The sequence below is a fragment of the Neophocaena asiaeorientalis genome, unplaced genomic scaffold, assembly GCF_003031525.2.
Source record: "Neophocaena asiaeorientalis asiaeorientalis breed wild unplaced genomic scaffold, Neophocaena_asiaeorientalis_V1.1 scaffold65, whole genome shotgun sequence".
NCBI lineage: Eukaryota > Metazoa > Chordata > Mammalia > Artiodactyla > Phocoenidae > Neophocaena > Neophocaena asiaeorientalis.
The window spans coordinates 1,979,727-1,995,677 of NW_020173215.1; the positions used below are offsets into that span (position 1 = coordinate 1,979,727).

Here is a 15,951-nt window from a genome sequence, read left to right on the forward strand (position 1 = left end):
GCAGTGGGGAGTCAGTGAAAGAGTGTAATCATAAGAATAAGAATATCAGATCTGGGCTTTTGTAAAATCACTCAGGCAGGTGTGTGGGATGGAGCGAAGGGTATAAGGCTGGGAGTAGGGACGAGAGTTAGGAAATGTATTGTGGTAGTCCAGTTGAGAAATGTAGATCTCTTATATCATTGTCTGGCACATCATAAGTGAGGTACAGACATTAGAAGAGAAGGGTCTCCATTTTGTCAAGAGAAAAAAGGAAATTATTGGACTTCTGTCCAGGCCAGAACCCAAGATGGCTGTGCTCTTGTTGAGACATATTGGCCGTCATTGCCTCTGTGCCCACCTTGGTCCTCAGCTCTGTATCAGAAATGCTGTTCCTTTGGAAACCACAGCCAGAGAAGAGATGGAGAGGTTCTGGAATAGCAACAGTGGTTCAGAGCACCCTTTGTCTCCCCATATCGCTATCTGTAGCTGGTCTCTTCCCATGGTGATGTCCATTTGCCACCACGGCACTGGTATTGCCTTGAGTGCAGGGGTCTTTCTTTTTGCTTGTCGGCCCTTTTGATCCCTGGAAGCTTTGAGTCTCATTTGGAACTTGTGAAGTCCCTGTATTTGGGGCCAGCAGTGATCCACACAGCCAGATTTGCACTCATCTTCCTTCTCATGTGTCATACCTGGAATGGGATCTGACTCCTGATGTGGGATCAAGAAAGGGCCCGACAGTTCCCCAGCTATACCAGTCTGGAGTGCTTGTCTTGGTTCTTACTGTGTTGTCCTCTGTAGGGCTGGCAGCCCTGTGAGGAGCCGAAGTTCCCAGCATCATCTTCCTACAGATTGTTACATTGACCTGTCTTCCTGCTTGTCACTCCTGTCTTCAGCCAGGGCAGAGTCCTCCTGATTTGTTTAGACCCTTTTTGCTTGCAGATCCCCCTTGGAGCTCAGCAGTAGAGGACCTTATAGAACCATAGTAGTGGAAAAGGGTCCAGTTTTCCCCTTCTTTCTTTCTTTTTTTTTTTTTTTTCCGCGGCACGTGGGCCTCTCACTGTTGTGGCCTCTCCCGTTGCGGAGCACAGGCTCCGGACGCGCAGGCTCAGCGGCCATGGCTCATGGGCCCAGCCGCTCCGCGGCACGTGGGATCTTCCCAGACCGGGGCATGAACCCGTGTCCCCTGCATCGGCAGGCGGACTCTCAACCACTGCGCCACCAGGGAAGCCCCCCTGCCCTTATTTATTTCTAAAGGTGGAATGACTGCAATAACTCCCTTTTCCTGGCTGTAACTTGCAGCCTACTCTGGGCCTGGGAGCGCTCAGTCTTTCTTCATGTTAGGCCTTGCTTTGTGCCGAGGGTCAGCTTTTGGCTCCTTCTTCCTGAGACAGTGGAGACGATGCCAGCTCTGTGGCCTCTGCTGTCGGGCCTGGGAGTGGGGCTTTGGGTCCCGCTGCCTGTGGGTTGTTGGCTTAAGGACAACTCTGTTCATTGGTCAGAGCCCAGGCTCTTTAGCACCAACACAGCGTGACTGAAAGAAGAGAGGGGTGGTGGAGGGGAATTAGCCTGTCCCAGCTAGAGGCAGACAAAGAGAGTGAGTTGGCTCTTGGAGCAGGTGCTTTGGGGAGAAGAGATACAGCTTTTGATGCAAGAGGAAGATCCAGAAAATTATCATTGAACCTATTAACGGTTATTTCTTTTCCTTGCATTTACAGAAAAACCAAGCCTCTTATTGTCATGTTTTCTAAACCAAATTCATGTGACAGCTTTTTCTGAAACTGAATTTAAAAGATCATTTTGTCTTTGGAAACAAAAAGGAAGTTATTGGAATAACAAAAAAATGACCCCGTTTATAAAAATGCACACACACAAAAGAACTATATACTTATGGAGTAAATAGGTAGGCTAAGAGCTGAAAAGGATGTATACCAAACTGCTAACTCGTGCTTATAACTTTGGAGAGGGGGCTAGGATTGAGAGAGAAGAAATGAAGGGGAATCCTTACTTCTTTATCTATGTATTTGGAAAATTTTAACAATTATATATCCACATATTATTTATATAAAGATTTCTGAGAAGGATGAATGGAGTGAGGGAGCAGAGACAGATGGTGGATACTATTCTCTGGGGTGTGTGAATATGAAGGGACAGAGAGAGATGAGATGGTAACCAAGAGGCTTCTGTCTTGGGAGGGTGGAGCTATGGGTGGGGTCTTTGGCCATCGGTCACACAGATGATTGTTGGTGAGCAGTGCCCAGGCCTATGCCTGTCCCCTAGAAGGAACCCACTTCTCACTCCTTCATCCACTCTTTGGCTTATTTCCTCTTAAGCCCCACTCAGATGCATGGCCTTGGTCGTTATCAGTAAAACTGCTTTACTTTGCTTTGGGAAATGGTGCTTAATTAGTACTAATTATTTCTAATTCACTGTACATTCTAAGTCAAAGCATGCCAAAAATCTAAATCTAAATGTATTCTGCATAATATCATTTACTTTTTTTTTGTTTTTTTTTGTTTTTGTTTTTTCGTTTACTTTTTTAAGGTGAATCATAACCGTGTTCTTTGGGAAAGTCCTATACTGGTGCAGCAGTGGGCTGGAAGAGACATGAAGGGACTGGATCAGATCACAGAGGGGTGGAGTAAGTTTAATGGAAGCAAGGAGACTCTGGGAAGGGAGGAGACCAGCGCGGGTGCAGTTTGGACTGACCCTGTGGACGGGGTTTGACATCCGAACAGCCGTGCTCACTGAAGGTCAGCCTGACTTTGGAGTCTCATCACAGAGGCTAGTCCTGCTGGTGAAGATGTTACCAAGGGCAACAGCTAAACAGCTGTTTATCTCCTGACCACGTAGCAGTTCAATTTGTAGGAGGACTGAGTTAGGTTCTCCAGAGAAACAGAACCATTAGGAGATACAGATGAGATAGAGTAGGAGAGGGAAGGAGGGATTTATTTTAAGAAATTGATTCATGTGATTATGGAAGCTGGAAACCTGTTAGGCTGGAGACCCAGAGGAGAGCCAGTGTTGCAGTTCAAGTTCAGAAGGCCGTCTGCTGGCAGAATTCTTTCTTGCTCAGGGAAGGTCAGTCTTTTGTTCTACTAGGCCTTCAAGTGATTGGATGAGGCCACCCACATTATGGGGGACAGTCCACTTTATTCAAAGTCCACCACTTCAAATATAAACCTCATCCAAAAACGCCCCTCACAGAAGCATCCAGAATAATGTTTGACCAAATATCTGGGCACCATGGCCCAGCCAAGTTGACACATGACATTAACCATCGCAGGGCCCTTGTTGGCATAAATCCTAGACTGGCCTAAGTGTTCAACCCTGACTCGGATAGGACCCCTTTATTCACAGCGACATCCCAAGGACGTGGGGCGGAGGGTTCCTGAGAGGGGCACGAGACTGGCCTCCTATTCATGCTGAGATCATTTTGCTTTGGTCCCCACTGAGACCCCAAGGAGGCTCCACCTTCCATGACTGGTGCTTGCCAGGGAACATGGAGGCTAGCTTCTTTCTCCTCACCCGCTTCTCCCTCCTCTCCTCCCTTTTCCTCTTGTAAATTGAGATATAATTGACATATAGCATTGTACTAGTTTTAGTTATAAAACATAATGATTTGATGTATGTATATATTATGAACTGATCACCACAGTAAGTTTAGTTAACATCTATCATCTCACATAGATACAGATTTTTTTTCTTATGATGAGAACTTTTAAGATCTACCCTTCTAGCAACTTGTAATTATACAGCACAGTATTGTTAACTATAGTCACCGTACCATATATTACATCCCCAGGACTTAATTATCTTATAATTTGAAGTTTGTGCATTTACACCTCCTTTACCCATTTTGTCCACCTTCCCAGCCCCCTGGCTCGGCAGTTGATTAATCAATCTGTTCTCTGTATCTAAGATTTTTTTTTTAAGATTCCACATATAAATGATATCATACAGCATACATCTTTGTCTGACTTACTTCACTTAGCATAATGCCCTTAAGATCCATCCAAATGGGTCAGGATTTCCTTCCTTTTTATGGCTGAATAATATTTGTGTGTGTGTGTGTGTGTGTGTGTGTGTGTGTATTTCACATTTTCTTTATACATTCATCCATCAATGATGGACACAAGTGGTTTCCATGTCTTGGCTATTGTAAACAATGCTGCAGTGAACATGGGTGCAGATTTTCTTTTTGAGTTAGTGATTTTGTTTTCTTTGTATAAATACCCACAAGTGGAATTGTTGGATCATATGGTAGTTTTATTTTTAATTTTCGGAGGAACCTCTGTACTGTTTTTCATTAGCTTTTTTCTTCTGGTTCTCTTTTCCTTCCCCCAACACACGCGAGTTAGTTTTGCTTCCTTAGGATTTCTGAAAACAAGAATAATGATCCTATTCCAGAAGAAAGGATATTATTAAAATCAACAAACAAAAAAGGATTCCCAACAAGTCAGAGTAATACTTACACGTGGAGATGTTCGAGGCTGTCGCCTGTGGTCACAGATAGCATTACTGCTGTCCCTGGTCTCCATCAGCTGCCGAATGCTCCAAAGGCTGCCCTGCTTGTCCCTCATCACAGAAGTGAACTGGGCCTCAGATGCCTGTTTCTGAGGACCAGACAGCAGAGGGCAGTTGAGGCTGCAGTCTGATTGGGTAGGTGTTAGTTTTTTTTTAAAGTCATGTTCTAGTCTGTGATTGGAAACGTCTGTTGCTTCTGTCTTATATCATCCTCAAACTAGCATTGATTAGAAGCAGGGGTATCAGCATAACTAGAGGCACTTCTGTTGTCAGTTGTCTGAGCCTCATGAGAGGTCCAAGATGACATAGAAGTAAGGGAAGGGTCAGATGCCTTTCTACTTCACTGGCACTGCTGGGAGAGAGCAGGGGATGTGAGGGGCTTTGATTAGGTGCTGGGCCAAGAGCGGGGGAGTTTCTCCATGTACTGCCCGTCTCCCTTACCCGCACCCTGGACTGTTGGGTCTCCTTAACTGGGCCTCTTTGTTTATCTTTATGTCCTCAGGGGCAAGGTGCCTCCCCACTGGGAAGCTAAAAGGCCATGCCAGACAACACCAGATACACAGAGATTTCAGTGTGCCGATTTTGTAGCAAAATGGCACAAAATGACAAACCCTCTTTGGTGGCTTAGTTGCTGTTTAAAAAAAAAAAAAAAGAGAGAGAAAGAAAAGACAAATGTGTTCCACTAAATGATGAGCTTAGCTTGGTCAGCGCAGTATGAGTGAATATGTTTTAAGTATGGGAGCACTGAGGGACCTTAGGTCTGCGATCTTCGGTTTTTCTTTGAAGCAGGAGGCAGTGTTATCTCCGGGAGGGAGGTATGGCTGTGGGCTGGGCCTGTAGAGCCAGCTCTAAGTCTTATGGCTGCTGTAGGGAATGGGAGAGGACAGAGACCGGGATGTGCCCACGGTCGCTGATGGCTCACTTGAGGCTGGAGACCCACATTCATAACAACACCAGTATGGATGGTTGTGTCACTTCTGGGGACGTTTCCACTGTGTAGGTTCAACAGCGCGAGTGCAGGAGTGGAGAAGCCAGATGGCTATATTGATCCAAAAATTGGAGCTTCGATTGCAGAAGTGCGAGAAAGAAAAAGCAGGAGAACTGAGTTATGCCCCGCAGAGCTCAGAGTGATAAGGAGGGAAGCGCAAGAGGCTACGGACAGGTAGATAACTGAACCTGACTCCACCATTTAAGTCAAAGCGGCTGAAGGAAGTGAGGTTATACCATGTCAGAGTTTGAGATGAAGCCGCTCTCGAATGATGGCATGGCCGTGAGAGTGGTGAATGCAGTTTGCTAGACTCGATAAGCCAAGGATCTCGGAGGCTCGATTGTTGGTGGGTCTTCTGCATGAACAGTGCCATCTCTCTAGATGATGGCAAGGGATGCAGGGTGCCTAATTCCAAGGTTTTCAGTGAGTGACAGTGACGGTCAGTGGATAGCACTGACAAAGAGGAAGAGAGGGTATGGACCTTGAAGGATGAAAGACTTTAGTGTGGTCGTGGGAAATTTATATCGTAGCTGCCATTGCAGGAAGCCAGAAAACAGCTGCATATGCTAAGAGGGGAGAGGCTGGATTCCAGTGGAAAATGGCTCTTTGGAAGAATTGGCTGGACCCCAGTGTGCTTAGCTCCCAGTGGTGTTGCAATGGCCTGTGATGACCAGCAGCCCTTAGGATTTGAGTGTTGCAAGGGGGAGAGGTCTGGGTGGGGTAAGGAAAACATCTTTTGGTCAAAGCAACTGTTTCCTATTTTTAAGAACATCGGTGTTGGGACAGGTCATCTGCAAAGCACCTTCCTGGTTTAAAAGTTCTTTCCACGAATCTGAAAAAATGCACGTCAGGAGTTTGATCCCTTGTTATTGTCCAGCTGGAAGAATATGCCTGGATTCTGAATAATCTTTTCTTCATGTGAAAATCACCGTTCCCATAGAGATAGAAAGTAAAATACTTTAGAAATTCTTGGGGGGGGGAAGATAATTACAGTAAAAGGTATGAGTTGAACAAAGTGAGCTGTATTTTGTGTCTGGTCTTGGAACAGTTTACTTGGGAGGGCGACTCCCTTCCATGCCTGAGATAAGAGGTTTCAGTTCAGAGCATCTCAAGAAGAATCACTTTCTGTGCCTAAAGCCTTTCCTATTCCTCTAAAAATAATGTCGAGATAATGGTGGATGCCTTTATAGATGTCTGATTTTTTTTTTCTCTTTTTAGTAACCTCATATATCTTTTGGAGGAAGCAGAAAGGATAAATTAAATCAGGGGAGCAGACAGGGCAAGGGAGGTAGAAAGTGAAGAGGGAAAGGAAGAAAGAGAAGAAAAACAAACACACATCCAGGAATATGCAAGAGAAGATTTAGGCTGAAACAGACTTTCATATTCAAAACTCCTGAGTAATTAGTTGTGTGGGCTCTTGGCATTCTCTTCAGAGAGGTATTCCAACTCTGGGAAGGAGAAAGGAGCAAAAGAAAACAAAATGATGACTTTCCGTGGCACAGAGAAAGGGAATACATTCAACAATTATGATTCTAGGCTCCTTTTTTGGGATCGAAGTGTGAGTACTAGAGCCAGATGCTATTTGCTTTGCTATTTGTGTACTTTTGTGACTTTTTTTAAAAACTTTATAAACTATAGCAATTAACTCTTTGTCTTTTTATTATGAGGAATAAGAAGACACAGTATAAGAAGATTTTCTTTGGGGAGATAAATTCCCTTACTTCTTGGTATTTTTCTCCATTTGCCGGTTTTCCCCTTACCCTCTCCATCATCACACAACTCATTGCTTGGAACAAGGCACAGTTTCAGCGTGATTTCAACCAGCTATTTCTTGAAGAATGGCAGATGAGAAAATAATAGAGTGACATGCTTCTCAGGGCAGTTTGGCTCTGCAGCCAGCAAGAGAAGGAGGGTTAGGACCGCTGACTTTTGACCCTGGGTCCTTAGGTGATCTTGGGCAAAGCAATCCACCAACCTGGGACTCTGCTTCCTTATCTTGAACTGAAAAGTCTGCACTAGATGATTTTCAAGGGCCAAGCGCTAAGGATTTTTGACTCAAATTCTGCTGGAGGGTTTTGACAATCAGTTTTGGGGAAGGGCTGATAATATCATCAGAAACAGGCGTGGCCAAAGGAAAAGCGTGTGAACCCAGAAAACAGGGCACTTCGTGTCAGCTGTGTCCCTGGAGATGGCCAGTGATGATCTTAAAGCAAAAGACGTATGGGGGCAAGCAGTGACTGTACACGTGGCTGTAGGGGACACCTGCTGTTACCAGAGTTAAGTGCAGAGGGAGAACGACAACAGAGCTGACTTTCTAAATAGGGGCTAGATTTGATTCACTCCCTAACTAGACTGTGTTGAACAGCTATTCTTGAAATTAGAGAAAAATGCAAAACTGTAATCAAGTCTTTGTTCTTTCTGCCCTGGTCCTACCCCCGGCCCCCTCTCCCCTTTATTCTCACTCCTCTGTTAAGGTCATTCTTGTCTTCCACATTTGTGCAGGCAACAGGTAGACCTGGGTTTAGGTCTCAGCTGTGCCTTTCTAGTTGTATGATCTTGGGTGAAATTACTTCATTTCTTTAAACACCAGTTTCCTCATCTGCCAAGCAGGGATGCTAGCTAATAATAGCCACTGTGTTAATAATGTTGTATTAATATGTCAGATAGTAAGCCCTTAGTGAACGTTAGCTGTGACTGCTGTTTACTGTTCCTAAAGCTCCCTTTTATAGACTTATATCTCGTCTGTCCTCCAGTGCTTGAGAAATCTATTGCTGTGTAACAAACATCTCAAAATTTAATGCTCTAAAATCACCATTTTATTATTTCTCATGATTCTGTGTATTGACTGTAGTTCAGCTGGATGGTTCTTCTGCTAGCATAGTAGCTGCAGTCAAATGGTGGCTGGAACAGGAATACCTAAGATGGCTTTACTTACGTGTCTGGTGCCTTGGCAGGGTAACTGAAACTCCAGTGATTTGTTCCTTTCTCCACGCGGTCTCTCCATGAGACTAGCTTGGGCTTCTTTTCATAGAGGCTGGATCGCAAGACCAGAGCTCCCATCTGTAAGCACTGTTCACGTCATGTTTGCTAATGTCCCATTGACTAAATTCAAGCAACACGGCCCAAGACTAGAGTCAATATGGGAGGGGCTACACAAGGTATGACTATCAAGAGGTGTGGTTCATTGGAGCCACCAAAATAAGTCTCTGCCACATCCAGTTTCCAAACCCCTACTGTCTGGAAAACAACTTCACTCGGATGTCACTCTGTAAGCTTGAACGTAACTAATTCACTTCCAATCAAATAAGCAATTCATCCTTCTCCTTGAGCAGGAGGCTGGTGCTGGATCATAAACTGGATATCCTCATTTTGTCAACTTTCTTCCCAAATTATTCCATCATTTTTCCTTATTTCCAAGTTGAAAACCTAAACATAACTTTCCCCCCTTCTTGTTTTTGTTTTTTTACCAAAATCCAGACTTCATGAAACCCTGGTGTTTATTCCTTTGTTCTCTGTCCTCACTGCCGCTTTCAGCGTGCATATTCTTATTATCTTACACGTGTATGGCTGCAGTAACCTTTTTTTTCGCGGTACGCGGGCCTCTCACTGTTGTTGCCTCTCCCGCTGCGGAGCACAGGCTCCGGACGCGCAGGCCCAGCGGCCATGGCTCACGGGCCCAGCCGCTCCGCGGCACGTGGTATATTCCCAGACCGGGGCACGAACCTGCGTCCTCTGCATCGGCAGGCGGACTCTCAACCACTGCGCCACCAGGGAAGCCCCCTGTATGTTCTCTTATATTGAATGGAGAGAGATGCAGAAGGCAGTTCCATGAATTATCTTCACCGTTAAAAACAGACATTTGTTCAGCACTTAATACATGTGCTCTAGACGCTGACCGAGGCGGGGATGAGTGAGGCTTACTTAGCTAGTTACACGGCACAATGAGAGCACCTGTTTCTTTTGTAGGTGGAGAGTATAAAACATGTTAGGAACATGGGAAGAGAAACCTATTACATTTTAAATTTTTTTAGATCTATAAACCTTTTGGGTCAGATAAACATTTAATAATTGGACTTTGAAAGAATAACTTCCTGTCCATATGAGGGAACAACATTATAAAGTGATAAACATAGAGGGGCATTAACCTGAGGAAGTTGAACAGGCATATTCAGTTAATCCCTGACATTAATTTGATACTGTTCATTTCCATTCCAGAGGCGTCGTATTTTTGTGAAACCAGCGATAGTATTTAACCTCAGTAATTGAGATGCCGCGTACGGAAATGGCAGACACACTGGAAGAATGTCCCCCTGTGCCAGCTCTCAGCCAGTTTCAAATGCCCTGTTTCAGAGGACTGAACTCCAGAGTAGTTCACTTCACTTTATTAACCTGGGCTTCAAGACAGCTGCGTTCTTTGGGGTGCAGCCATGCTCTCCTCTTAACTGTGACCCCGTTATTCCTTTAAAGCTATTCCGTTAACTTCTCAGCACAGCCGAAGAAGGGGCCCTGTTTCTTTCTTGGAGACTTTCAGGCAGAGGGGCCGTTTCCAACTTCCTACTAAGTCCACCCAGCTATGTCATGCAGGGGATGCAGGGGAGAGCTTTCCTTGGGAGGGCCTCCTCAGAAGTTTTGGAGATGGGCCTCGAGCTCTTGGCTGCCATCAGGGTTTTCCAAAGTGGAGGCCGCAGTAAAGCTCGTCATTGACCAAGAGACGTGCCGCCCAGGCTATTTTCATGAGGGTCAAATAAAACTCTCTTGTCTTAAGCCTGCTTTGAAAGGTGTTTTCCTAATGATTTTACCAGTCAAACAGAATGACTGTGTGGAGAGTGCAGTTAAATAGCTGGGACACTCTGGGCAGCTCCCCTCCTCCACCCTGTGCCCCCCTCGCCTTTCCCCCGAAGCTCCTCCTTTCCCAGGCACACACTTGCTGCTCTGTTTTCTGTTCTGGAGCTGCCTGAATTGTGTGATTTTTGAGGATGAATGTGAACTCCTCAATCCAGAAAGAAGTGCCAGGAACGCAAATAGCTAATTGGCATTCACCCCTAGGGCAGGCGCGTGACCAGCCAAGCTGGTTGCGTTATCTCCATGGGGCGCTTAGCTTTGAGAGAGACCTCAGCTCTCTCAGATCATCCAAGGAGCATTTCCGAAAGGTAGAAAGAATCGCCAAGAAAAGGCTGTAATCAGGAGGGTGCTCTGTCTTTTGGGTATGTTGGATTGGTTGCAGAAATACTTGTTTGAGGCAGTTTATATTTTTGCTATCACTCTCTATCTGAGCTTCTAGTGATTGCAGGGCACTCTGGCCGGGTTAATAGCCTTATGAAACAGGGATTTCAGATTGGTGATCCGCAAGCCAAATTCCAGTCACAACTCTGTATGTGTGTGTGTATATGTGCGCACGCACGTGCAAGCACCTGGCCGGTACTGAGTAGTGGCTGCCCCATTGGTTGGGAGGGGTATATGTTCTCCGGTTTATCACGGTCCCCACTATTCCCGGCTTCTCCTAACCTTATCACCAAGGTGCTTCTCTCTTGTCTGTTACTCACATGGTCCCTGTAGGCCTTTGAGTTTGCTACCCTGCTTTTAGTACAAGTATTTGCAGTGCTCCTTGAATGCTGAACTCTGAGACAAACCAAAGGGGTTGCTAAGGATTTTTCAAGAATTGATTTATATTATAGAACTAAACTTTAGAAACATCAGCTGTTATTTTTCAGTGAAAATAGTTTTCAGCCTATAGCAGGGGCTGCCCCTGACGGAAGGTGTGTCTGACTTTGAACAATTTGGTCCATATTAGGCTGTTGACTTCCTCAGGGGCCTGTCTGCCGCTGGTCTCCTCAGACAACAGCAGCGATTCTGAAACCTTGGTGCTTCCACCTCCAGCTTCGGAAGGCCTCTGCTGGAAGACGTCTTCCCATACGTAGCACAGGTGCCGGCCCCAGGAGCCGGTGCACATCCTGTTTATTCAGTAACATTATAGGAAATAGGAAGAAATGGGAAGTGACCACATGTTCTGGGGTCACCAGAGCAGTTCTCAGCGTTCTTTTACTGATTAAAAATGTAATGCTCTATAACATTCAGCTATCTGAGGCATACAGAATCTTTCTGTCTTGTCTTTATATAACCTTTACATAACCTCCTTCTACCGCCTAACTTTTTAATATGGCCACAAACAGGTAGCAAAAGTGGTATTTGAACTTCATCCTTCTTTCCTCTGCCTGCTGTTCCCTCACCATCTAATGGGAGTATTCAGAGGCTATGAATAGAGAATGGAAGAAATTGAGAACCCATGGTGGCACAATAGCCCATAGACCATGTATTGAGCCTCTGAATAATTGAGAATCTGATAAGTAGAATAAGCGATCAAAAAAAAAAAAGAATTTTCAAACAGTGATTCATCTTAGAATCATTTCATATTTTCCCCATGACTATTAGAGTAAAATCATAAAAATGGAGTGTTAACTGAAACTTTGCATCAGATCTTTGTACTGTGTTGTATTGTGTTTTATTCCATGAGCCCAGATAGGACTGCACTCATAGTGAGTGAACAAGTTGTAGAATGGAAAAACCTGCATACATTGGAGGCAAATTATTTGGTCTATGGGCTGTTCCACCTGTGGGTTCTCAATTACGTCCATTTCTATTCTTCCATGGAAACGGAACTTAGAGTAAAAGTAATATCTAGAGGAGTCTATCTTCTTTATATTACTTGGCTTTTTTTCTCTCTTAAATAATTCTTTGTATCTTAAAGCATATATTTCAAATATTGACTATTAAACTAGATGAGATTTTGAACTAGTTGGTTGATACTTTTAAAATTAGTTAAAAAATTTTTTGAGGTAATTTTAGATTCACATACAGTTATAAGAAGTAATAGAGATTTGATGTCCCCTTTGCCCAGTTTTCCCCAACTGTAACATCTTGCAGTACCTTTTACAGTATCACACCAGGATATTGACGTCGACACAGCCGAGACACAGAACACTTCCATCATCACAAGGATTCCTCAGGTTGCCCTTTTATAGCCACACTCATTCCCCCAATCCCACCTCTGGCAACTGCCAATCTATTCTCCATTTCTGTAATTTTGTGGCCCCCTTATTTTTAGAACCATTTCTCCCGCAGCTGGTCTCTGGGAAGAAAATAGCCTTTAACACTTATGTAGGGCTGAGGACTTTTTGTAGGTGGAAGCTGGTACTTGTTTATACCTGTGTGCCCTCAGAGTTGACTTGGGGTTCTATGCCAGGAGACAGCGTCTGGTCCTGAAATTCAGCTCACTAAGTTGTTGCTACTGCAGCCATTGCCAGAAAATGCCCCTGCCAAAGGTTGACGGAATTTTCCCTCCTGAATTACACACCGCTTCAAAGCAGGCTAAGAAATGACCTGGGTGGGAGGCATTTCTGCACTCTCCCTGACACTACAATAGTCAGATATTGTCTGGGGTCCCTGGTAGCTGTGGAAAGGGTGAGAGGAGGTATTCTATTTTCTCCACCTATCAACCTGTTGTGATTGTTTACTGATGGGTGTTGAGGCTTTGAACTCTTGCCTTTTCTCTCCATCTTTGAAGTTCTCTCTGCTGCTCTGCAGCTCTGCGTTAACCCTGTATTGCACTTTGAGCTTCTGGAATGCCACAAGGTGCCAGATAGTCTTTCCCTCTTTCTTGATATCAGTATGACTTCATTACTTGATGCCACTTACAAAGTAAAAGCCATTGCCATTGTGTTATTAGAAGAATCGGGAATCATCCAATGTCTACAGCTGTTCGGACCTGTGTTACACTTGCTCTTGAGGTAGCTCAGCTACCTCAAACGCTTCCACTTTAGGACATGAAGTATAGATCCAGTAGAGGAGATATTGGAGAAAATTGATTTCTGTAGGTTTTTATGGATTGGAATTGCTTGTAACAGCCCTGTCTTTGGCATAAATCAACTGTACATTTAAAAAAAATTTTATTGCAGAAATTAAATGATATGGCTTAGACGTAACTGGCAAGAAATTTGGTATTTCAGACATATTATATTACACTCACTTAAAAAAATTATTTATTTATTTATTTATTTGTCTGCGTTGTGTCTTCGTTGCTGAGCGCAGGCTTTCTCTAGTTGCAGTGAGCTGGGGCTACTCTTCACTCTTGTTGTGGAGCACGGGCTCTAGGCGCGCGGGCTTCAGTAGTTGTGGCTCGTGGGCTCTAGAGCGCAGGCTCCATAGTTGTGGCTTAGTTGCTTAGTTGCTCCGTGGCATGTGAGATCTTCCCGGAACAGGGCTCAAACCCACGTCCCCTGCATTGGCGGGCGGATTCTTAACCACTGCGCCACCAGGGAAGCCCCTATTACACTTACTTTTATTTAAACTCTTTTAAATATTTTGTCACCATTGGTAGTCTTAAGTCCCACGATGAAAACAATTTCTACTTTGTGGATATAAGGCTTGATACAGAGAGAGATTTAATGGACTCATAAAGCCATGTCCTGATTGAGTAGTAATGAAAGAATTCATGGATTTCTAAGGTCCTCCCTTCCTTTCTTCCTTCCTATTTTTCTTTCTTTCATATTATGTCTACCTTTAACCTTCTTTGCAAACCGAGGAGTTGTTAAGAATTTGAAAGAACTGTGTGTGTATCTAATATTCTTATCTATAAACTTTAACCAGCCAGTTGAGTTGTGAGAAGAATGGAATGTGTGTTTTTTGGTTTCTGGGATGATATGCAAAAGGAAATGATAAAAAAAAGTTTAAGGAGAGAGTCAGTGTGAAGCTCGTTAGTCAAATTAGACAAACAAAAGAGGAGATAAATAAATTGAGGTTGCTGATCTTTGTAATCTATCTGATTATTACCTCTGGTATTCCACATATGTATGGAGATTTAAAGTTTTTCATTTTTAGCAAATGAGTTTCTTTTGCTACATACACTCCTTTGTCAGTTATCTGCATTAAAAAGTTTTCAGTGCTTGGTCTTCAGCATTAAATTGGATGATTCCTGACAGAAGAAAATAAACCAGTGGGTTATGCCTTGGAATTTAGTTGTCAGTTACTCAGTAATTTCTGTTCCAAGGAGACTACTAAACCTGACTCAGTTACTTTTTGACTCAAAAACGTAATTATATTGGAAAGCTAACACACTGTACCACCAAGTTTTAAATTAATATGTTTTTTTTGAATGGTAAGTAAGAAATTAAAATGTGTACAATGTTCTCAGAACAGGATGTCAGGAATATAAGTGCTTGTCAGCGGTAGATCCATATAGTGAACTTTGTAATATAGTATTAGGCAGCTTCTTTCCGATTATTTTTGTGTACTGAATTAAGAGTTTCACTTTGCTTAAGCTTAAAATTATTTAAATGAGAAATAACATTAATGCTGGCCCAGCTAAAGAAACACCATGCAGTTGCCACCAGAATGTAAGCTCCATGAGGGCACAGACTTTGTAGATCTTGGCTACTGTTGTATTTCTAGCTCCTAGACCAGTTCCTGACACATGAGGCAACTGATACCATTTTGTCGAATGAAGGAATAATAAACACAGGATAATAGATTGAGAAATTGTATAAGGTCTGTGTCTTCTTTGCAGTAAGTACCATTTAGTTTACTTCCCTTGAGAATAGTGACACTATAAATTTATTTGCCATAGGTAGAGTCAGCCTCAGTAGGGTACGACATTATGTACAGCATAAATGACATTACTGAAAGTTGCCTCTGCCATTTTGTAGATCATACTTGCCCTTTTCTAGATATCCTCATGTCCTAGATCAAGTATAAGGTTTCCTAACACATCGTATAATCCTTGAGTCTCAAAACAAAGCAATAGGAAGAAGCAGGTGTAGAGTAGGAGGCCAACATCTATGATGGTTACATAGATGATTACAAGGCTCTACTAAAACTTTTACATATGCAGAGAGATCTAATATCTAATTTTCACTATAGGCTTGTGCAATAGCAATTATTTTCCATTGTGCAGGTGAAGAGGTAAGCTCAGCTAGTAAGTGGTGAAGCCTGATGAGTCCAATTCTGTCTGAAATTTGTTCAATTTGTCCAAAATGTGTGCATTTGACACCATGTTATTTTTTCTGAGTACTACAATTTAATTTCTGTGGTTTGTTTCAGTCAGAATTGTTGAAGAAGTTGTTTGCATTAACTGTTCTCAAATTCTTCCTGTGGTTAATCCAGTGATTACTTTTCAGTCCTATATTACCTGACTTCTTTTGTACCATTTGACATTGAAGGTCTTTTTAAAGGTCCCACTTGAGACTCTGTCTTCAGTTGGGTTTTACTCTCCCCTGGTTTTCTACTTCTGACCACTCTTGGGGGGTTCGTTAAATGTATAGACTACACGGGGGGAGACGTGACTCTCTATATTGAGTCTTCCCATTGGTAAGCATACATAGCTCCCCTTTTAAGTCTTTTCAGAATGACTTTCAATAAACTTTTATAACTTTCTCCATACAAGTCCTTGGTACCTTTAGTTATTATCT

General features: G+C 43.4%; 1 protein-coding gene and 1 pseudogene across 1 annotated transcript in view; both read left to right on the forward strand.

Moving 5' to 3' along the window:
• FGF2 (fibroblast growth factor 2) overlaps positions 1-15,951 on the forward strand; it is a 75,039-nt gene that overhangs the window by 32,582 nt on the left and 26,506 nt on the right.
• LOC112399762 (succinate dehydrogenase cytochrome b560 subunit, mitochondrial-like) lies at positions 287-794 on the forward strand (annotated as a pseudogene).